This window comes from Vicugna pacos, chromosome 8 (genome assembly GCF_048564905.1).
Source record: "Vicugna pacos chromosome 8, VicPac4, whole genome shotgun sequence".
Lineage (NCBI taxonomy): Eukaryota > Metazoa > Chordata > Mammalia > Artiodactyla > Camelidae > Vicugna > Vicugna pacos.
Window position 1 is genome coordinate 16,104,425 of NC_132994.1, and position 21,080 is coordinate 16,125,504.

The 21,080-nt window shown below is 44.5% G+C and overlaps 1 protein-coding gene across 2 annotated transcripts in view; it reads right to left on the bottom strand.

Moving 5' to 3' along the window:
* The window catches only part of LOC116281625 (uncharacterized), an 84,246-nt gene that overhangs the window by 47,324 nt on the left and 15,842 nt on the right, over nt 1-21,080 (bottom strand). The window contains exon 3 of one of the 2 annotated variants that reach the window (XR_012074811.1): nt 1,669-1,930. The exons of the other annotated variant lie outside the window; for it this stretch is intronic. The gene's annotated coding sequence lies outside the window, so the exon portion shown is untranslated. Of the gene's footprint in view, nt 1-1,668; nt 1,931-21,080 lie in introns of those variants that run through there. 2 annotated transcript variants of the gene reach the window in all.

Below are 21,080 nucleotides of genomic sequence, written 5' to 3' on the forward strand. Positions count from 1 at the left end.
ACATAAAAACCATGAATACCTACACATGTACATCATGAATAATATTAACAAGAAATAACTACATCCAAATTAAGGAACTTAAAAGTAAATTATAGTATATTTTAAAGTTTTTAATTAGATTTTAAATGCTACCTTCTTTAATTTTTCTTCCTGTCATTTCTCAAGATGTGAGTCAGCAAAGGTTAAGGGGCAGTCAGATTCATCCCAATCTCAAGCACATTTTCTAGAATATTTTTAGTTCTATAGAAATAAGCGTGGATTCAGTGCTGTTGTGCTAACGCACAAGCCAGAAATCTCAATGCCTTAAAACAACATAGCTTTATTTCTTGCCCAGGCTGCCTACCAGTCTGCCGGGGTTGGATGGAGCAGCGGGATCGCGCTACTGATCTGAGTCGCTCAGGGACTCAGACGGATGGGGCAGCCACCATCCCAACAGTTGATTGTCACAATGCCAAAGTTTAAAAAAAAACAAGGAGGCAAATTTTGTTCTGGGTTTTAATGCTTCCGCCACATTATTTCCACTCGCATCTCATTAGCCAAAATAGGTCACGTGGCCTTGCCTAAGTTCAAAGGAAGAGGGAAGATACAATTCTCCCATGTGCCTGGGAGCCCCATATATTGGCAGACAGCCCTAATGACTACCGCAGGGCTACAATAAACGGCTACTGATTGCATAGCTCCATTATATATACAAGAGGTAGACTTTTTTCTAAAACCCCAGAGGTAAGGGAGGGATGAAGCCTACAGGTAGTGAAGTTAGTAGAGTGAGGCACACAGCATCCCCTCACACGTTTTAAATACGTGCTCAACTTCACCCAGCGGTTGATTCCTCCAGGTTCATATAGTTGCTTGTAACATGTGGTTGAAGCCTCTGCATATTATAAATGTAGTGGAGGCTTCTATATCATTCCTCACGTGCTGCAAGGAAAGACCACCAGACAGCAAAGGGATTGTTACAGAGCATCTCCCTTGCAACAGTCTGCATGCACCACCGAAAACAACCAGCCCTGAGGCTGCCTGATAGGACATCCCTCACGCTGCTTTCTACTTCCTGCCATCTTTCCGCGTGGGTTTTGGAAGTCTTTAACAGTTTAACATTCTGGGCTCAGATCAAGCATCTATTCTGAATTGTGAGATTCAGGGTCTACTTACCACAGTTTGCTCCTCGTCTCGTTTCTCCCTTCTTCCCTTACCTGACTTCATCCTTCTAAACTGCACCCTTGACTCCCAGGAGCACAGCTCCCCTCTTCCCATTGTCAGATGGCAACCCTTCCAGCATTTAACTGCTGCTCCTCTTTGGCTGTTTTCTCCAACAGCCCACAAAAACCTTTGGGCATCACCGGTTGCTCAAAGCCTAAACTCTCACCCAAAACACAAGATTGGCTCCTCCCCGTCACTAGAGGAACGGACAGGCATTCCTTCTTCAGGGACTCTGAGTCTGAGAGAAGCCTGGGAGCAGTGGCCTCGGCTCACGCCAGGCCTTTAGCAGCTGAGTTAGGTGGGAGAAGGTGGGTTTTACTGCCCCCTTATTGGTCTGGTCCCCACCATGTTGTAGATCATCTTACCCCTCCCAGAGTGTATCAACAAGAAATGTTTAGATTATAAATATCAGAAACCTTCACTTAAACTGGATTTTTCAAAATGATTTATTTCTTGGCTCATAAAATATTCAAGGGTAGGGCTGGTTTGAGGCAACGCTTAATCCAGGGGCTCAAATGATGTCATCGCGATGTGATTTCTCCTTCTCTGTTTCTCTGCCCTCCTTTCTCCATCCTGGCTTTTGCTTTGACAGATTCTCCCTCATGAGTACAGGATGGATGCCAAGAGCTCTACGGGTCACAGCTCGTTCTCAGCAGACCCAGCGAAAGCCTTGAGCTCCACACATGGTCCAGGTCACATGTGCCTCCCGATGAATGCATCCATAAGTGGTCTGGAGGATTAAATATGCAGATTGAATGAGGTCAGTCAGGCTTGTCCTTGGGGGTGAGGGTAGGGTCATGTGTCCCCAACCTCTGGCGGGGAGAGGCACAGGTAATGTACCCCCCAAGGAAATCCAGGCTACTGTGTTATGGAAAGAAGATCGAAAGGATGCCAACAACCCAGATACGGGCTCCCAGGCAGCCTCCTTAGATGTGGCTCCTTGCCTTTGCTCCCTTCAGAACTGACCTTTCTTTTGTCCATCTGGACAGTTAGCGGGAAAAGGTCTTGTGTTCAGTAACAGTGATGGCTTCATGTGCTCTTCCTTCTAAAGCCACATTTCCTTTTAACTGAGGGCTTCCTGAAGAGCCAGTGGATCAGAAGAAAGAGTGTTGGCTTTGTGGGCTAAACACTGAGTGTTGGGTCTCAGCTCAGAAACTTCAGATAACCCACTTCATGGACTTGCTTTTCTTATTCGTAAATAAAAGAGATGGACTATGTGATCTCTGCTTGCTATGATTTTTTTTGTTCTATGACATTGGGTTAGCACTGCAAACATTACTCGCTCAATGCCTCACAGCTGCCAACAAGCTGCCAACCCCCCTGCCCCGATTACAAGTGAAATGTTCACACCACAGTTGTCATATTGTAAAAGTGGGGAAAGGAGGACAATGCTGAGGGACTTGCTTGTGGATTGGATGTGTAGGAAAGGGGAGATGGAGAAGGCACAGACACCACCAAATTTTTCAGGTTGTTATCCAAGATAGCATTAAAGTTGGCACAGGAAGGAAAATGTTGACTATCGTCTGCTCCATGGAGGAGACAGTTTGGTTTTAGATGTATCTGGGTTACGGTGATCATGGGATAATGATGTGGAATGCTCAGAAGACCTTTCAAGTGGAATTGGAGCTTGGCAGCTAGGACGGAGCCTGGGGGGGGGGGGGGAATGCAGACAGCTCAGTGGGTTAAATAGAAAGCATGCTAGAACTTAGCAGGGTGGTTGATGGTCCTGGGGGTCATGATGGAGAGTAAAGCTCTAAGATCAGGAAGGGCCTCCCTCTTAGAGATAAGGTGGTGGGCGGGGTGCAAAGAGACCTGGAGGAGGAGAATTAGGAAACAGTCACTGAAACCAGATGGGAAGAGAGTTTGAGGATGGTCGGGGTGAGGGAAGGGGCAGGCCAGAGGCTGGGAAGAGTGAGAACTAGGAGCTGTCGGAGCCCCTTCCTCAGAATGGATCTAGGGGGTCTCCTCCGGTGGAGGGTGGGGGGGTCCCAACAGTGATCCCCAGAAGCTAAAGAGAAAGTGGGTGTTGAAATGAGGGTTGTGAACACAGATGAGGCCAGAAAGTGCTGTCTGCTCAGCAGTATGGGGACGGGTGGGGCGCCAGGCTTGGGAGGGGGAAGACGTTGAGAAATGAGACAGGAGCTTAGAAGCACAGCTGTGAGGAATAAATTAACGAATCAACAACATTTGGGTTTTCTTAACTTGCCCGGCAGAGCTGACCAACTGACGGTATACTGTCCAGCCCGCCCCTCCAGAAGCCCGCTGGGACCGGGTATCAAGGCGATGAGATAGAAAACTAGGGCAAACCTCACAGAATATAAACGAAATGGATTTGCATTTATTTTGGTTCCTCAGGGCTCTGTGAGGAGACATCCAATCTCTCAGGGGCCAGGAACTTGGCATCCATTCCCCTTTCACTCCCCTGCTGTTTGGCAAAATGTTGTGGGACCTGGTAGCCCAGATTCAACCAAAGGTAGGGGACAAAGTGTCTGAACTGAAGGAATTATCACGGGGTGAGCAGAATCCCTTCCTCAAGAGAAAAATATTCATTTTCAGAGACTTCTAGACAGAATAAAAGGAAATGTGGCCACAAGTACAAATGGAGTCATAAATGCCTGCTTTATCCCTGCATGAAACTGGGGCAGAAAATGTTATCTCACTTCTTATGCAAAGAAGTAAAGAAGTAGACCGTTCGGGAGGAGGCTGGACGCACTGCTCAAACAGTCTGTAAAAGCACAAGGCTCTGAATGGTGTTTTCTGAGTAAGAGAGAGAGAGAGAGGGAAAGAGAGAGGGGGAGAGATGGGGAGAGAAGGAGAGAGGGCGAAGGGAAGGAGAGAGAGAGAGAGAGGAAGGGAGGGAGGGAGGGAGGGAGGGAGAGAGAGATAATGGACACTTGCTAATCCATCCTGGGCTGCCCTGTCCTGTTGACACCCAGCCCCTGGCTGGAGAGTAGAGCGCGCTGTGGCCTTGCTCTCTGTGCTGCCACCTAGTGGACGTCGTTGGTAATTCCACAGGCGTGGAGAGGAAAACTTCCTGCTCCCCGATTTCAAAAAAGAAAAAGAAAACATCAGGCAGAAAAGACTGTCCGGTCCAGAGTATCCCTAGCGCAGCGGCAACCAGCCTCCTGACAGCTGCAAACACATCCCTTGTCATTCCCCCCCTAGGCCTGAGAGGCCCAGCGATGCTTCTCACACTGAGCGCTGGAAAAACACAGCGGGCGCTGCAGGGGACGGCAGGTGAATCCCGCGGCCCTCGAGGACATGTCCTTTGCTGTGGTTCCGGTCCTGGCAGCAAAACTCTTTCTCCTCCCGATCTGGGGTTTGTTATGCAGCAGCCCTTTTCGGCTCAGGACTGAAGCAGTGATGAAACCATCAGTGACCAGTCGGTAGGCAAAACACATCCTCGTCCATTTTGCGGGAAGAGTGTGACAAGCTAATGAGATACAGCCCACGTCTTCCCCGCCGAATCTCACGCGTCCTCACTCGCAGCGCAGCCTCAGTGTGCCTGGTGCCGGCTGACTCTAATCAGGGCGGGCATCAGCTTGGGTGGGAGACCTGCTTCTAGGCCCACGTCAAGGCGGGGTCTTTCCTGTCGGTCTCCTGCGCTTCGCTTCTCTGGTGAAGAACCTCCAAGGCACATTGGCTCATACAGTCCATTCTTAGTCACCAGCCAAAGAGCAGCTTAGAAATGGCCTGTTCTCCTGGATGGGCCACCTCACTGCCGCAGCCCTGTTCCCTCTCTAGTCGCATCGGGCAGAGGAATTGCAGAAAAGACCTGTGCAACCGCTCATCTGGCATCTCATGCAGAAGGGTTAACAGATGGTTGGAAGAATGGAACCAATGGTTACTCGAATTTCGGGCAGGATCTTTAGATATGTTTTCCCTGCTGAACAGAAATGTTCTATCACTTACTTAAATAATTTCATGAAGACAGCTTCGAGCCGGAAAACGAAGGAAAAGATTACATGAATTCCACATAATATTGCCAAAGGCAGTGCAACTATCTATTGTTTTAAGAAATAGCTGACTTTTAAAAACCTCCATATGATTTATAAATCAAAATCATTTTTCCCTTGAGAACAATCCAGAAAGAGTAAAACATTCAAAGCACCAAACTTTCAAAAGACCTGTTGGATTTAAAGGTTCTATCCAAGAAAATAACTCCCTGGATTACTTAAATGGCCGTACAGCTCTTGGAGGCTCAGATGAAAGACACCATCAAAGTCCAGAGTATTATTAATAACCGTTGGTGTCCAGCCATCTCCTTCCCCTGCCTCGTTTGGGCAAGCATCTGCCTGGTTCTATTTTGCTATTTGATTTCATTACGTAGTTTTCTGACATCTGCTCCCAGGCTCTCTGAGACAAGAGTGAATTCTCCTCAGAGATGAGATAGAAGAAAGGGACGATAAGGCGAATTCCTGAAATCTGAAGATCAGATTAAAGGAGTTTGGAGAAAGGCAGGCACCGTTTCTCCTCCAGACACTGCTCGCCCGGAGGCCAACGAGCCATGTCACTGAATGGTTCCTCCAACAAACATACATAGAAGAGCCACCGGGCCATTAGATCTGTTCATTATGCTGCGTCACAACACAGTGCTCCCGGGCTGTAGCAGAGAACTTCAGCGTGTGGCCTCTCATCCCTCAGATCCCTCTGCCCGGCTTGCCACCGGCGGGTTCACTCTCCACAGTCAGCACCTGCCTTCTCCTCAAAGAGCTGCTCTCGGGCTCCACCTTCGGGAGCCTGGAAACTGAAGCCCCACCCACCTCCGGCAGCCGGTATCCAATGATGCGCAGCCGGGAGACTAAGTCCTCCAGCTCCCTTGCCCCTGATGGAAACCACTCTGGGGGTAAACTGCGTTATCTTCAGAGTGTCCCTGCAGGACTGAGCCACAGGTGCCGCAGCGGTTTCAAAACATGTCCACAAATTCTTTGACACGCCTCTCTCAAGAAGGTGGAACCGAATTCTCCTCCCCTTAAACATAGGTCAGACAGAGGCACACGCTTCTCAAGAACAGGAGATGGGGGAAGTGATGCTAGGCGGTCCTAGGCGAGGTCCTAAAACAGATGGCTTCTGTCTGGCCCACCCTCTCTTGGACTACACACGTGGGGACACTCAGTGTGACGACACCCAAGCAGTCCTGGGACAGACCCATGTGGAGAGGAACTGAGACCTCCCACCAACAGCCAGCACCGACTCTCAAACCATGTGAGGATCACTTTGCAAGTGGTCCTCCTGTCTCGGGTAAACCTTCCTAAGATGTAGCCCTGCTGACATCTCGACCAGCATCTTGACTGCATCCACAAAAGAGGCCCCGAGCCAGCACTGCCCAGCCAAGCCACTCCTGGAATCCTGACTCACTTAAACTCTAAGAGGTGATAGATACTGATTGTTGCTTGCGGCAATTTTGTTACACAGCAATATAGAACATATAGGGTCCCGTGGAGGACTTGACTCAATACTACATCTTTGACTGCTTTCTTCTCTTTCTGATGGTGAAAATCATGCTTTCCTTTTCCCCTGTGGGCTTTCCCTGGGAATGCTGCCCAATGCAGGTCACCCTTGAACAATGCAGGGTTGGGGTGTGGGCCCTCCACACAGTTGAAAATCAGAGTATAACTTAGAGTCGGCCCTCGGTGTATGTGATCTTGCATTTCCATGGTTCCTTCAGATCCATGGTTGCCCCATTCAGGGATTCAAGCACGTGGGGTTTATGTAGTGCTGTGGTGTTTACTACTGAAAAAAAAAACCCCACATATTAATGGACCCTCACAATTTAAACCCGTGTTGTTCCAGGGTCAACTGTAAATCCCTTTCAGAAGAACCCTTGTCTCAGAATGGGATTCCTCTCTGGGAACTGGTTAAACCTTCTTATAAAATGATCCTAATTCAGGGTCCTTTTTCTCAGCCCAGGGTCTCTTCCATCCTAAGAGTCTTCTCGCTTGTTTTTCCTCTTTCCATAATAACTATCATCACTCCTTTCCTTCATCCTTCATACCACTGCCACGCCCCTTCCTCAACTCAGGGACCACAGGAGGGCAGGAGGCTGTTACGAGCCAAGCTAGAGGGGAGAAGGCCCTTCCTGCCCACCAGCCAGCAACGCGAGCCTCTAGCCTCCTTGGCCAAGCATCCGCCTCTGCTCCTGCATCCTCTGGGGGATGGTGGGAGCCAGAGTCTGCCAAACAGGATGGAGGGTCCCCCTGCTGCCCTGCTGTGACTCAGTGGGTGGGAGAAGCGTCCTGAGCTCTGGCCGTGTGTGAAACAGGCAGAAGTCCATGTTCAGATGAAGGGCTTCCCTGGGCATTTTGCAAAGCAAACTTTGGAACAAATGTCAATATTTCTTATAAGTAAACTCAAAGGAGACATAGGTTCTACAAACTGCTAGATCTGTCAGTTTTCCCAGAAGAAGGAAAAACAAAAACAAGTAATCTTGAGATGTTTCCAATATGGAAACACACAGAGCAGGGAAGAAATCTTGCTATAACATACACCATACTGAACTGTCAGACACGGCAGGAGACAAACAGGAGTGAAACTCACACTGACTCCCCACACGGAGGCTGTCCTTTAGATACGTTCATGGCGGAGGCTGGCATCCTAACCCCAGTACCTCAGAAGGTTCATGGAGGAGATTGTATTCCAAGCTAAGTCCATTTTTAAACCCCTGAAATATATGAAAAATTAATTAATTTGAATTCACTCCTTTGTAGTATATGATCATTTGCCTTCACTGTATCTAGACTTATTTTTCTCCCATTAATGAAGAAATAAAAGATCTGCTAAGTGAATTAATAGGATAGAAAGTGTGTGGGGAACATAGCTGACCTACTAATAAGAAAAATCTTTCAAGAAGTTCTAGCACATTTATATTTTATCTATAAATATGCAGCTTCAGGAGGAAACAAACTTCAAGAAAAACACTCTTAACAAGTTTTCCAAGCCAATATTCTTGTATTCAGTGTATTAGCATCCCTTTAAAAGTTTTTTTTTTCCCTCAGGGATAGTGTATTAGTCTGCTAGATCTGTCATACAAAGTCCCACACACTGAGTAGCTTAAACAGGAATGGATTCCTCGCAGTCTGGAGGCCAGAAGTCCCAAGGTGCCAGCGGGGCTGGTTTCTCCCGAGGCTTCCCTCCTTGGCTGGCAGACAGCTTACCCTCTGTGTCTTCACAGGGTCGCCCCTGTGTGCAAGTCTGTGTCTGACTCTCCTCCTCTTATAAGGACACCATCCAAAGTGGATTAGATCCCACCCCAGTGACCTCACTTAACCTTAATTATGCCTTTAAGGACCTTCATCCAAATATAGTCACATTTTCAGGTACTAGGGACATCAATTAACGGACATCAACATACAATTTTGAATGGACACAAGTCAGTCCATAACAGAGTTTATTAATTCAGTCTAGATTTTCCTCTAAAATAATTCTCTGAAAATAAGATTTTGCTGTGTATTAACCTTTTTTTTTTAAGAACAGGGTACTACAAGCCCAGGGGGTCACACTTGTTACAGAACCAAGAGAGGAAAGATGGTGTGCACTATATACCATAGCCAAGACATAGAAACAACTTAAATGCCCAGCGACAGATGATTGGACAAAGCTGTGGTATATTTATATAATGGAATACCACTCAGCCACAAAAAAGAATAAAATAATACCATTTGCAGTAGCATGGGTGGATCTGGATATCATCATTCTAAGTGAAGGAAGCCAGAAAGAGAAAGAAAAATACCATATGCTATCACTCATAGGTGGAATCTAAAAAAACAGAAAAGAAAAGAAAAAGAAAAAGGAAGACACTAATGACCTTATCTACAAAATAGGAACAGACTCACAGACATAGTAAACAAACTTACGATTACCCAGAAGGGGAGGGAGTGGGAAGGGATAAATTCAGGAGTTCTAGATTTGCAAATACTAACTACTATATATAAAATAGATTTAAAAAAACAAATTTCTACTGTATAACAGAAAACTAATTCAGTACCTTCTAGTAACCTATAATGAAAAAGAATATGAAAACAAATATATGTACATGTATGACTGAAGCATTATGCTGTACAGCAGAAATTGACACATCGTAACTGACTATGCTTCAATTAAAAAAGAAAAAGAAAGAAAGATGGTGTGTAGAAAATCACATCTTTGTAATCTCTGGGAAGGAAGGGTGGCAGGGAAGCAAAATCCCGGTCTGAAAAGACCTCTGGAAATATGTGTCCACTTACTGCCTCGGGCTTCGGTCCGACTTCCAAACTGCACCGAGCTCCAGGGAACAGTGTTGAGATTCTCCATCATTATTCTTTTTCCTCCTGATGTGTTTGGATTCAATAAACACAATATGCACCCGCCAGACTGACCCTGGCACAACTGGCAGGATGGCCATTTGGCTGCATCACACCTCACCTTCATGACAGAGAGGAAAAGCCAGCTGTCCCAGGGTGACGCTGGCACTGACGACCATGCCTCGTGAAAGTGACAAGCAGGGCACACCCTGAGAAGGAAGCTGACCAGGGCAGAGTTTAGCAGTTGGTCAGAACCTTTCCCGACAGCTTGTCTACCAGTTCCAAGGACTGAGCTGATCAGGTAGCCCCATCATGAAGAGAAAATATTTCCAACCCTGTTGGGAGATTCTCCGTCACCTCCCCTACATCCCAATCTTCAACCCTCAGACCCACGGCGGGGAAGGCTGGGAACACCTAGAGCAGAAGCACTTTCCTTTGGTGAAGACATGATGGAAATGCTGGGAGTTTTATCAATTTTATTCATCTGAGACTTGCACTCCGATGCGTCATTATGTTCCCAGATCCACAACTGATATCCAGACCAGGGAATGTGTAAAGTTGTATGGTGGGAGCTGAAAACATCCAGACTTGTGAAAAACACAGACCAGGAAGCCTGAACTCCCTCTGGAGACGATGAGTGAGACAGTAAAACTTGGATTTTCACACATGCGCACACGGATACGATGCTGCACAGGGAGGGAAACCACCCATGGGATGCGAACTGTGGGGTTTGAAGAGTCCCCGGGGGTTTGAGGGAGCAGATACCAGCTGATACACGCTGCCAAACAAGTACACTGGGTGGGAGGGTTTGACTCAATGAATCAACAAGAGGCTTGGCTTGGAGAAGGTCCGTCAGGAGACATGGGACATATTGGGGCTTTGAACTCGAGGGATCAGGATTTTTTTAACAAGCCTTGAAGAAAAAAAGATGAAAACAATCATATGGTAAGGTGCCAGGCTCCTACTGTTTCTGGGCTTGAGTCCTAAAAATCAGGGCCAAAGGGAAGATTTAAGGGAAGGGTGGTTTAACACACACACACACACACACACACACACACACGAATACGCATGTGCCAATTTTTTAAGATAGAGAATTGTATCTACAGAGGATTTTCCAAGGCAGTTTGCCTATGGTGAGAAAGCAGAGGCTCTTTAAATAATCCTCCAGGGAAGGGACTGAAGGAGGCAGAAATTTAGTCAGAAGCGTAAGAGGTTAGACCAGTCCACCCCTTTGCCTGGAGGAAAAGGTAACTGAAGTGCTCCTCCTTCGTTTGAACTTGAACCTCTATTCAAAAGTGTTCTTGGCTATTTCCATCCCTTCTTTGCCTGACCTTCATAATCTGTAATGTTGTTCTCTCTTTAAAGGGAATTGAATTTGAACAGTCATCTGTGTGCCTGCAATAGTTTACAGCTTAGTATTTCATGTGAATTGTGATTTTAAAAGGGCTAGATTCATTCGAAAAGGGCTGGATCCATTCAACCCCATTATCAGGATATGTTGACTTTAGAGGATGTGGATTCTTGTTCCAACAGGCTCCATGGTGCTTTGGTGGCTCAGGAAAACTTCCTTACTTGACTGGCTCGAAGAGTTGTGAAGGTTTCATCAACATGTGGCTACACGTTAGCAGAAGAAAATATGATCTAATCTTGAATCCTCAACAAGTATTTTCCGCAGAAGAACAAGGGAGGAAGGAAACTTGTTTGCTTAAATTCTTACTATCTTTATGTGTTTTCCGTTCATTATCTTGTTTAATCCTCCCAAGAACTGGGGCAGGGATATTTTTAGATGAGTGGAGAAACTCATGAGGCTGAGACAGATTAAGTAAGCTGTTTATCATCATACAGCCAGTCGGGTTGACTCCAAAACCTAAACTCTTTCCTTTTCAGGGCTTGGCAATATTAGAGACTTGTCAGCCCACCAGCCATAGAATATTCTCCTGCAATGGACACGACATTCTGGTCATAACCAGTCATGATACGGTCCTTGTTTGTTCAGAACTATAATGCCTAGAGAAAGAAAAGTGCATCTAGAGTGGATCCTGATTAAACAGTTGCTGACTGAGTGAAAATGTATGGAATTTTTGCAGATGTCTACTGTCTTGGATGGAAAGCATGACATTCTCCAACACTGTGACATCTACAGCCTTGGTTTAAAGTTCCCAGTTTCTTTCTGTTTCTCCTCTGCTCTCCCATCCCACATTCTACACCTGAAGAAGTAGTCCAGTGGCACTCATCTGTGATGCTGCCACGAGGCAGGACCCGCTCAGTGATGACAGCACCGGCTTCCATGCACCAGCAGAGGCAGACTGGCTCCCGGCAGGGTGACGTGCCCACGTCAGACTTTCTACTCTCTGGCAACATCTAGCTTTGCAATGGATCAAAGTTCCATTAGTTCAGATTAAGGAACTTAGTTCCTTAAGTTCAGATCAAAGCAGTGCCTGCTCCCATTTGTAGAAGTGCAGTGTCCTTGTTTTCTGAGAGGCACAGGGGATTTAGAAGGCACTCCTTTTCACATCCTCATAACATATGTGAGTCTAGTTCACATGCACACACACGCACACACTCCTCTTACTAGGATACACTTACTTTGATAATTTTACCTCAATAACATTTTCATTACTTACAGGTTCTGGAGCTCTTAGGTGAGCAGTGACTACGTAACTGGCAGCCCTGCTCACTTGTACAAGGTCCCCTGTACCAACTTCCATGTGGATTTAATTCAAGTATATTTGGAGCAGATAGAGTTCTGCACACATTGGGAATGAGCTCTGGGTGGTTGGGAAAACTGAGTCTGACGGGTAATGATAAGACTTGTCAGATTTCCAGGTGACAACTCAAATTAGCTGAGCTTTCCAATTCTGCCAGATTAGCTATAAATCAGGCAAGCATCCACCTGTCCCAAAGATGGAGCCCTGGCAACTGCATGGAAACCACCGCAGTAATCACAACTTTTTTAGGAATTTAAGACCCCAACCAAACTCAGAAGGGTGAAAATTACACCCAGTGGGAACCAAAAGAAAATGAGTCTGAGTTTATTGTTTCGCTTTTGCAGAATCAAGTTTCCATCTCACATGGTATTTGTTTCACATCATTAAATAACTTCTCTAATTTGAAATATTGACAGAGATAATGATGGAAGAAGGAGACACGGCCTAACGAATTCAGCGTCCCGAAGCCATCCCTAGACCCGTACTCACACCTCCAGTGAAAATGACCATGGACCCACTGTCCACATGTCCACAAAGGAGCAACCCCAAGTATTTCCAAACCTCAGGAAGTCATCCACAGCAATTTGTCAGTATCCTGCTGGCTGTTTATTTACAGCTTGGCGTGTTCTCCTGTGATGGGGCCACTTTACCGTCCTTAATTGGTAGATACACATTTTCCACACCACTGGAACTTCAAACGGCAGCTTCTACGCCCTTTCCACATAAAAGCCTAAACACTAACATGCCTCACAAAGGCCCACTAAAATATGAATCGACCTGAATACATAGTGAAGTTAATTGCTAATACTCCTTGGCAAATCAGATCCACTATTAACAGCGCAATCACGAGGACGCAGAAAGGCGCCCCAGCGCGACCAGATGCGCGTGTAAAATAAATAAATAAAGTCCAACTGCCACGCTAAATAAAGTTGTCCTGCCACCTCAGGTTACCATCTGTTTCTAGTTTGTCTCAACAGTTTTCCCTGCGCTTATTTTCTCAGCTCCGAACAACTCCAGCTGGCGGGCGTTACGATGCTACGTGGACGGGTCCCCGAGCCCCTAGGTTACCTCCGGCTTCCCCAGAGCCCAGTTCTGGGGGTGACCTCCACGAACAAGATCCCTGCCATCCTGCAACTTTTGGGTGTCCCATTCCCTCTGTTTAAACAGGGCGATAGGGGGTGGGGCTAGAGATGAAGGAGGAGGGGGGAAGAAAAATTAAAACCTTTTCCTGTTGAGGGGATGTTAATAATAGACAAGTGTTAGATTTGGCAATAAATTATTGTCCAGATGAAGGGAAAACAATTACAAATTAGAAACAGATTTATTCACACTCAGTGCATTAATGAAAACTTAAAAAAAAAAAAAAAGAAAGAAAGAAAGAAAGAAAGAAAACTAAACTGTGTGTACTGTGTGGAAAAAAATAATGGCCCGGCAGGCCTACTTTTTATTAACAAGTCATCAGTAAGCAGGTTGTAATTCATAACAAAGAATTCACCCCGAGGAACACCACATGACTGTGAGCTTTTTGAGTTTCCTAAGAAAATACATATGTGTTCCACTTGGTTTCCTTTCAATAAAACCCACCAGTTAGCACTTCATTTTCAAGCTGTTCTGACAAATCAGGTGAGTTAGCTTTGTAGAAAAAACAGAAGCCAATTTTTCAGCTGAGAATTTTAGGGAACTTTTTTTTTTTAATAACTTAAATAAATTTCCCAAATGGCAAGGAAGCCATGATAAAGGCTGTGAAATGAGTTCATTTGGAACAGCTTGAAAGAAGGTCTGTTTTAATTCACTTCATTAATTTTTCCTGAGGAAATATGTAAGGATACATCTCTGGCTGCTAAGGTATGCGTCTGAAGGGAGGAGAAAAAAAATAACTATAAGATTTCTGTGTTTTTATGATCCCTCGAAAGATGATTAAAAATTTTTGGAGAGCACTCTCAGCAGCGCCACAGAACAGAAGACATTAAAATGATAGCAGCAAGGACTTCCTGCCTCCAGTTACTGAACTGAGCACAAATCCTGCCATGGCCACCACCCATGCAGTGTGATTCCCCTCAGCTCCCCTCAAAGCACCAGGTAAACTAGACCATTTGACGTTCCAGGAGAGAACGAGGACTTTCCATGATTCCCCCTGCAGGTAATGGCTTCCTTCCTACCTGAGTTCCCCACTATCTTCCAAAGGTTTCATCATCCTTTAAAACTTACTTTCCTTCCAGCTACCTCCAATGAAATCTCTATGCTCATTGCCCTAAATAAACGAACAGAACAACCTCTTTCTCTCTGAATCCCCATAATACAATGTTGATTTCCTCTGATATTCTGTCTTGGATGGAGTCCCATGTGAAAGAGTGCTTTGAGAATTTCACTTTATGAAAAGGTTTGCTTAGCCTGTATGTGTGGCACAGGTGGTAACCTGACCAAATATTACATTTCTTGGCCCCCTATAGTCATGCATGGTCATGTGACTAGTCCTGGCCAATGAGCTATAGGCAGAAGTGACATGTTTTCTACTCACTCTCACCCTCCCTCCCACAGCCAACACAGAGACCTTAGGTTGAAATGGTAACTCCCAAGATGAAGATGGCCTGGACCCCAGAATCACTATGGTATGTTGTCCAGGAGACTTGCCCTACCTACAGCCTAGTCATGGCATAAGAAATAAGTGTTTGTTGTGATGTGCAATACACCTCTGAGATTTGGCCCCAGCATTGCTTGGACTATCCTGATCAATTCAGGGTAGACCTCATCTTTGATATTGAGAATGATATTCTTGGTCACGTTTCACTTGTCACTTTGGATGCCAGGAAACTCAGCATTTGAAGCTCCAGGTTGACCTCTATGGCCACTATTCATGTTATTCCCCCTTTTTATGTGTGATCATGATTTTTTAAATTTAAAAATCTTCTGATTTAAATTTAACATCATTTTCTTGTGGAGGTTCATGTGAGCAGCCTCACATACATCTTTGGGATGAGGCATTGCATATGCATATGCACAAAGAGAGAGAATCAGTATGGTGGTGTGTGTGTGCTTGTCCTACTTTCAGTACTAGACTGCAGACTTCTTCAGGGCAGCATCTGATATCCACCCATCTTTCCATCACTCAGAGTTGCTAACACAGTGACTTGTTTAATCACTATTAACTACGAAGTGAAATAAACTATGAAGAGCCTGAAGTTGAAGACAATAAAGGTATTGCCAATCACTACATCTGGTTGCACAGTTGCTGCACTGCAAAAAGGCCCCTGCTGAGGGGCCGGAATGCAGCCTGTACACTGCTAAGTCTTACACCTTGGCCCTAGAGGACAGTCCTGATACACATCTGGACTATCCTTAATGCAGAACCACCCTTTGTGTAGAGGTTCAGAGTAGGGTAAATTGAGCTTCTACAAGTCTAATGTGACCCTCTTTTGCTTAGACTTTGCCATCCATAGCTGTGCCCCACCTCTGAGGTTTGAGGGACCTGGAGCTCATGCTCAATGTCTTCTATATTTTTAGAAGACATTACAAAGTTAAAGGTAACCTTTATTTGATTTGCCTAGACGGTATTTGTGTCAGGCCTTTCCATCAATTCAGAGTTACTGTTGACATTTGTTGATACAGTCATCCTAGGATTGGGAAGAAGAAGAGAGAGATGAGTCTTAACTTGGGATGAGATCAAGCTGAGCTTCTCCAACAGAGTGAACAGGATATTCAGAGAACATTTTAAATGGTACCTGTCTCAGTATGTAGTGAACCAAAAAGCTGCATGTGGGGAAGCTGTAAGCCAAGAACCTCCTGGTTCTGATTTTGGACAAGCCGGTATAGCCTTCATCTAGAATATTTATGTAATGTCACTGTCACCAGTGTGGTAGGAGGACATACTTTCCACCCACTTCAAAGTCTCCTCAGTGATCCCCAACATACGACCTGGTCATTTCAGGTGCAGTGATTTTGCTCCTAGGGTTTCCCGGGTTTCCACTACCTCCCTTCCCAATCATGACCCTATCCAAATAGCCCAACCCTCTGTCAAGACCAGTTGGAGCTCCATTTCCCCTACTCATTTTCTGAAGCCACTGCAAGATCCACCAGGCCCCACCTAAAGGAATTAGGTCAACACTCAAGCAAAGAAACCAGAAGCATCACACACATCCCTCAACTTCTTCACTTCTAGAGCCTCTGTTGTCCTCTTGTTCTCTAACCTCCTAGGGTAGCCAGTGGATCTGGGTCTTGTTCAGACCTACTGAATCAGCAATCTGTGATATCATAAGCTCTCTAGGTGATCCGCACACACACTGAATTTTGAGCATCCCTGGTGCAGACAGTAATAGACCACATAACACCCAAAGGTTCACTGAATCACTTTGTGGGTTTTGTCTTTCTTCCCCATTATCTTTCAGGGAGAGTGCCTTGTACATCTGTACAGGACCATGCATATATTAGGTACTCAAATGTTTTTATTGAGTTGATGAACCACCCCTTAATAATACTTCTGGATTCCTACAGCACCTGACATGAGCTGGGCATGAACTCAATTTGGCTTATGTCGTGTGCCCTAAAATTAGATCCTGCTGCTCAAAAAAGAAATTGGCCCCCCTAAAAGCAAATTAAAATAATTGACTGCCTTCTAATAGCCACCTGCAATTCACTGCCTCTCACAAGCAACCAATTTTCAAGGAGGCAAAAAAAAAAATCAAAACAAAACCATCAAATGGCCAGATTTCCACAGGGCTGAGAACAGCAGCACCCTAATGGAAGCCACAGAGCCGGCCTCCCAGAAGAGAAAGCAGTGGAGAGGTCCTGGGTCTTGGTTGGGAGGGACCTGGGAGAGGATGGGTGAGGGATGACCAGTACGTTTTTATGTCATTGGGTAAAGAAAAGTTCACATTATACCCCTAGTGATGCCTGTAAATAAAGATAAAAGCAGAGGCAGGATACTATCAAGTTTTAATACAGCTGCTGGAACTTGTTACCCAGGGCTCAATCAACAGAGTTCAGAAACAGCTGGCTTTGAAGGTGAAAGCCAGACTCGGGTACCCAAAGGTGCTGATGTCAATGTGACTAAAGCCACATGTCCCATTATACCTCTTCTGGACTCTCTCCAGGGCCTACAGCAAGGCCTTGTCATGAAAGCCCTCCCAGGTGTGAGGAATTTGAACCCAAAGAAAGCTGACCCAGCGCTGGTAGGTCATATGAGGTGTAGAGGCTTCATCTGAAAGATGGCCCAAATGAGGGAAATGCAGTTTACCCTTCTTTTGAAGAAAAGAAGTAAGGCAACACATACGTGTAAAGACAAAGTCATACTTATGCACTTTTAAGTTTGCCCTCAACCCCAACACACACACAAACTCACTGGAACCCCTTTTCCCCCTAAAATCCTCAGACAATTGAATTATTGATTCTCTTTGCACCTCGGTTTATTCTCTAGGGTCAAATTTCTTCATGTTTCCTTAAACCTTTTAATTTTGTAGAGTGGGACTTTCCGTAAGAAGAGAGACTGTAAACATTTTTATGATCAGTCTTTCATTTCCCAAGTGGGACCTGAGGAATTGATGCCCATCCATTCACAGTGTCTTACCTGGCAGCTCATATCTATTTTGCAAAATGGCGGAGGGAATTCATGGGCGAGGCAAGGGTGCCCATGGAGTAGGTGGCCCTGGTTGAGGATTAAGACGGTAAGGAACCTGTTCTTGCCTGTAGGAGCTCAAAGTCTACCAGGAAATGATGAGATGTGATGAGAGGGAAACACAGAGTGGTGTGTACCTAGAGGAAGCCCTGAGTGGCCCTGGCAGGGGGACAAGAAAGCAGCCTAGCACGTGGGGAGCTACAAGCAGGTGAAGAACTGGACCCGATGAGGACACCTGGATCACCTAGGAGAGGACAGACAGGTTAGTTATGATGAGAAATGGAGAAAATAGTAGAAATGGAGAAGAAAGAAATTCGTGGAAATCTCATCAACAGGGCTGAGGGCCTGTTGCATGGCACTTTTTTCTAGAAGCACACTCGGCCAGCTTTCTGGAATTTCAGCTCTCGGCCATCTTCTCAAGTGGTGGGAGAAGAACTTGGAGCTGGGGAGATGAGGGAAGAAGGAGTTCTACCAAAAGGTGGGGCAGGTGGGCCCCCCAGCTTGAGGCCTGCCCCTCCGTCGTCCTTAGCCCAAAGTCTCTCCCTGTTAAGTAGAATGTGACCATCTCCACTGACACAGGCAGGTGCCCTGGTCACGTTCCAGCTTTCTCTGTTTTATTCTGGGACAGCTCATTCATATCACAGCCCGGCTTGAGGGAGCAATAGAGAATATGTGACTGCATCAATTTCCAGCCTCGATGGTTTTTCCATGTCCAAGTTAGGCAACAGATGCACATGTCATCCACAGCACTTCAGGGTGCTGATTAGGTAAGAAAGGCTTACCATTTGTGTTACGCCACGTACTACGCTTAGATTGGTTGGATCCCTGGTAGGAAGCTGCATTTTAAAATCATTTTCCCATTTTCCAAAGACCATTTCTCAAAGTTCACTAACTTGGAAGAAGTTAATATTTTTGACATTTCGTAGACATGGTTACAGACACACACAAAAAATAACAGATAATTTGTCAATGGTCATTGGGGCAGTGAGTGTCTAACCCAGGATCAGCCTTTATGTCTATGGGGTGGGATCTGTGTTACTGAACTTCATTTCTGTGTCTGCACAGTACACTCAAGTGCTAAGGCTGTAGAACCTAAGGGAAAAATACAATACTCGGGGGAGAGAGGAATTAAGAATACGAACAGCATTTATCAGTTTCACTTACATATTTTTAATAGGACAGAATTATTTCTTTATCATAGCTTTGGTGCATATATTCTACACATAAAACACACTGTTAACTGTAGAAAAATTAAAGAATTGAGTAAAGAAAGAAAAAAGAGAAAGAAAATTACTATAATCCCTGTTGCTGACATTTGAGATACATGTGTATGTGAATGTGTCTGAACGCATCGTTTTCACAGATGTGTAAAATATCACATGAATTTTTTTTCACACTTCTTGTTAGATAAAATAAAATTTCAAACATCTATCTATAGGAATAAAAACTTCTGCAGCATTATTACACAGTATCGCATTTTAAGGAAGTACTATAATTTATTTAACCTATTAGACAGCCAAATTGCTTCATTTTCTTCATTATCAATAATTTGCTCACCCACTTATTCTTTGAGTTAAGTACCTATTTACTCTCTGTTTACTGTTTATAAAATTTTTATTTAAAAAAATTTTTAATTTTTTATACAATTTTTAAAGGTTACTTTCTCTTTTTTTTCTAAACTAACACTAGTTATTATTATCATTAGAACTGACAGATTGGAAGCTTTTGTTCACATAATAATACCCAGGGAACTGCATTACCAGAAATATTTTTTGGGTGTGTGCTATTCAGTATGGCAGCCCTAGCCACAGTGTGGCTATTTTTTTTTTATTGAAGTATAGTCGATTTATGATGTTGCGTTAATTTCTGGTATACAGCATAGAGATTCATATATATATATATATTCCTTTTCATATTATTTTTCATTATAGGCCATTATATTGAATATAGTTCCCTGTGCTATATAGTAGGACCTTGTTGTTTATCTATTTTATTTATGGTAGTTAGGATCTACAAATCCCAAATGCCCAATTTATCCCTCCCTACTGCCTTCCCCCCTTCATAACCATAAATTTGTTTTCTATGTCTGTGAGTCTGTTTCTGTTTTGTAAATAAGTTCACTTGAGTCTTAAAGGTTACTTTCATTTACAATTATAACAGAATATTGGCTGTATTCCTCATGGTGTACAATACTTTGTTTCCTTTCATCAGAAATATTTCCTTCACTGCAAGTGCATAAAAAGCTAGTCACGCTTCACTGACTGCTCCATTTAAGTAGTTTCAATTTTCAAAAAACTAGGTAATACTTGAATTATAATTTGCTTTTCTGTTAAGAACTTTAGATTTCTACTTTATGTACCTTTCCCATATTGTATTGAAGAATTTACATAGTATGTGAGTAATTTGCACATAAAATTTAATTCAGCAAATACTAGGACTGTGCTGGAGACATGTTCAGGAGATTACCCAGTGATCCAGGTCCTCGATATCTGAGACTCAGTAATGGAAGACGAGGATACAAAGGGCTGTGAGGTGGGCCATCTGTGCCACTGGAAAGGCACGGATGGCTATTGAAACTCTGAGGAGAGGTCTCTGCTGTCTGGGAGGATGGGAGAATGCCGCATGCAGCAGTAATCATTTGGAAAGTGTTAGATTTCATATGTAACAGAAGAAAGCCAACACATTTATAAAGATAAATTACATATAGAATTTTTGACTCGTTACACATCTTTATAAAAAAAAAGTTAAATCCAAAATGATATATTTTAGTTTTACTAAGATGACAGGAGGGGGACCAAATAGAATATTTATTATCAGAAGGAAACTTGTATCTGAATCCCACTGAGGCCCATTTCCTCCACAAAGAACAGGGGAGAAAGACAGAATCTGAGGGTTTCACAAAATAGTAATTGGTACTGTTCTTTCCTTTGTCCTTGGAGGAAACCAAGGTTTCTAGATGCTGTGTACCTCATCTAATCTTGAAGTCACACATCCTGGGATGGCTGAGCCAGCACTGGAATCCAGGGATCCAGACTCCCAGCTCCGTGCTCCTTCTATCACTCAAAGCTCCTTTCATCACAAAGTGAGGCTTTCCCAAGGGCTGCTAAGAAAATTTATTAAAGGCAAGGATTCCCCGCCCAACAGGTGCAGAAATGTGAGAGGATCCTTCACCTGTCATACTGAGTTGATGAACTTTTTCCTGCACGTCTGTGAGACATTCATGCATTCAACAAGTGTGCACAGAGTGGCTATGATGTACCTGGCATTACACTAAACACGGGGGAC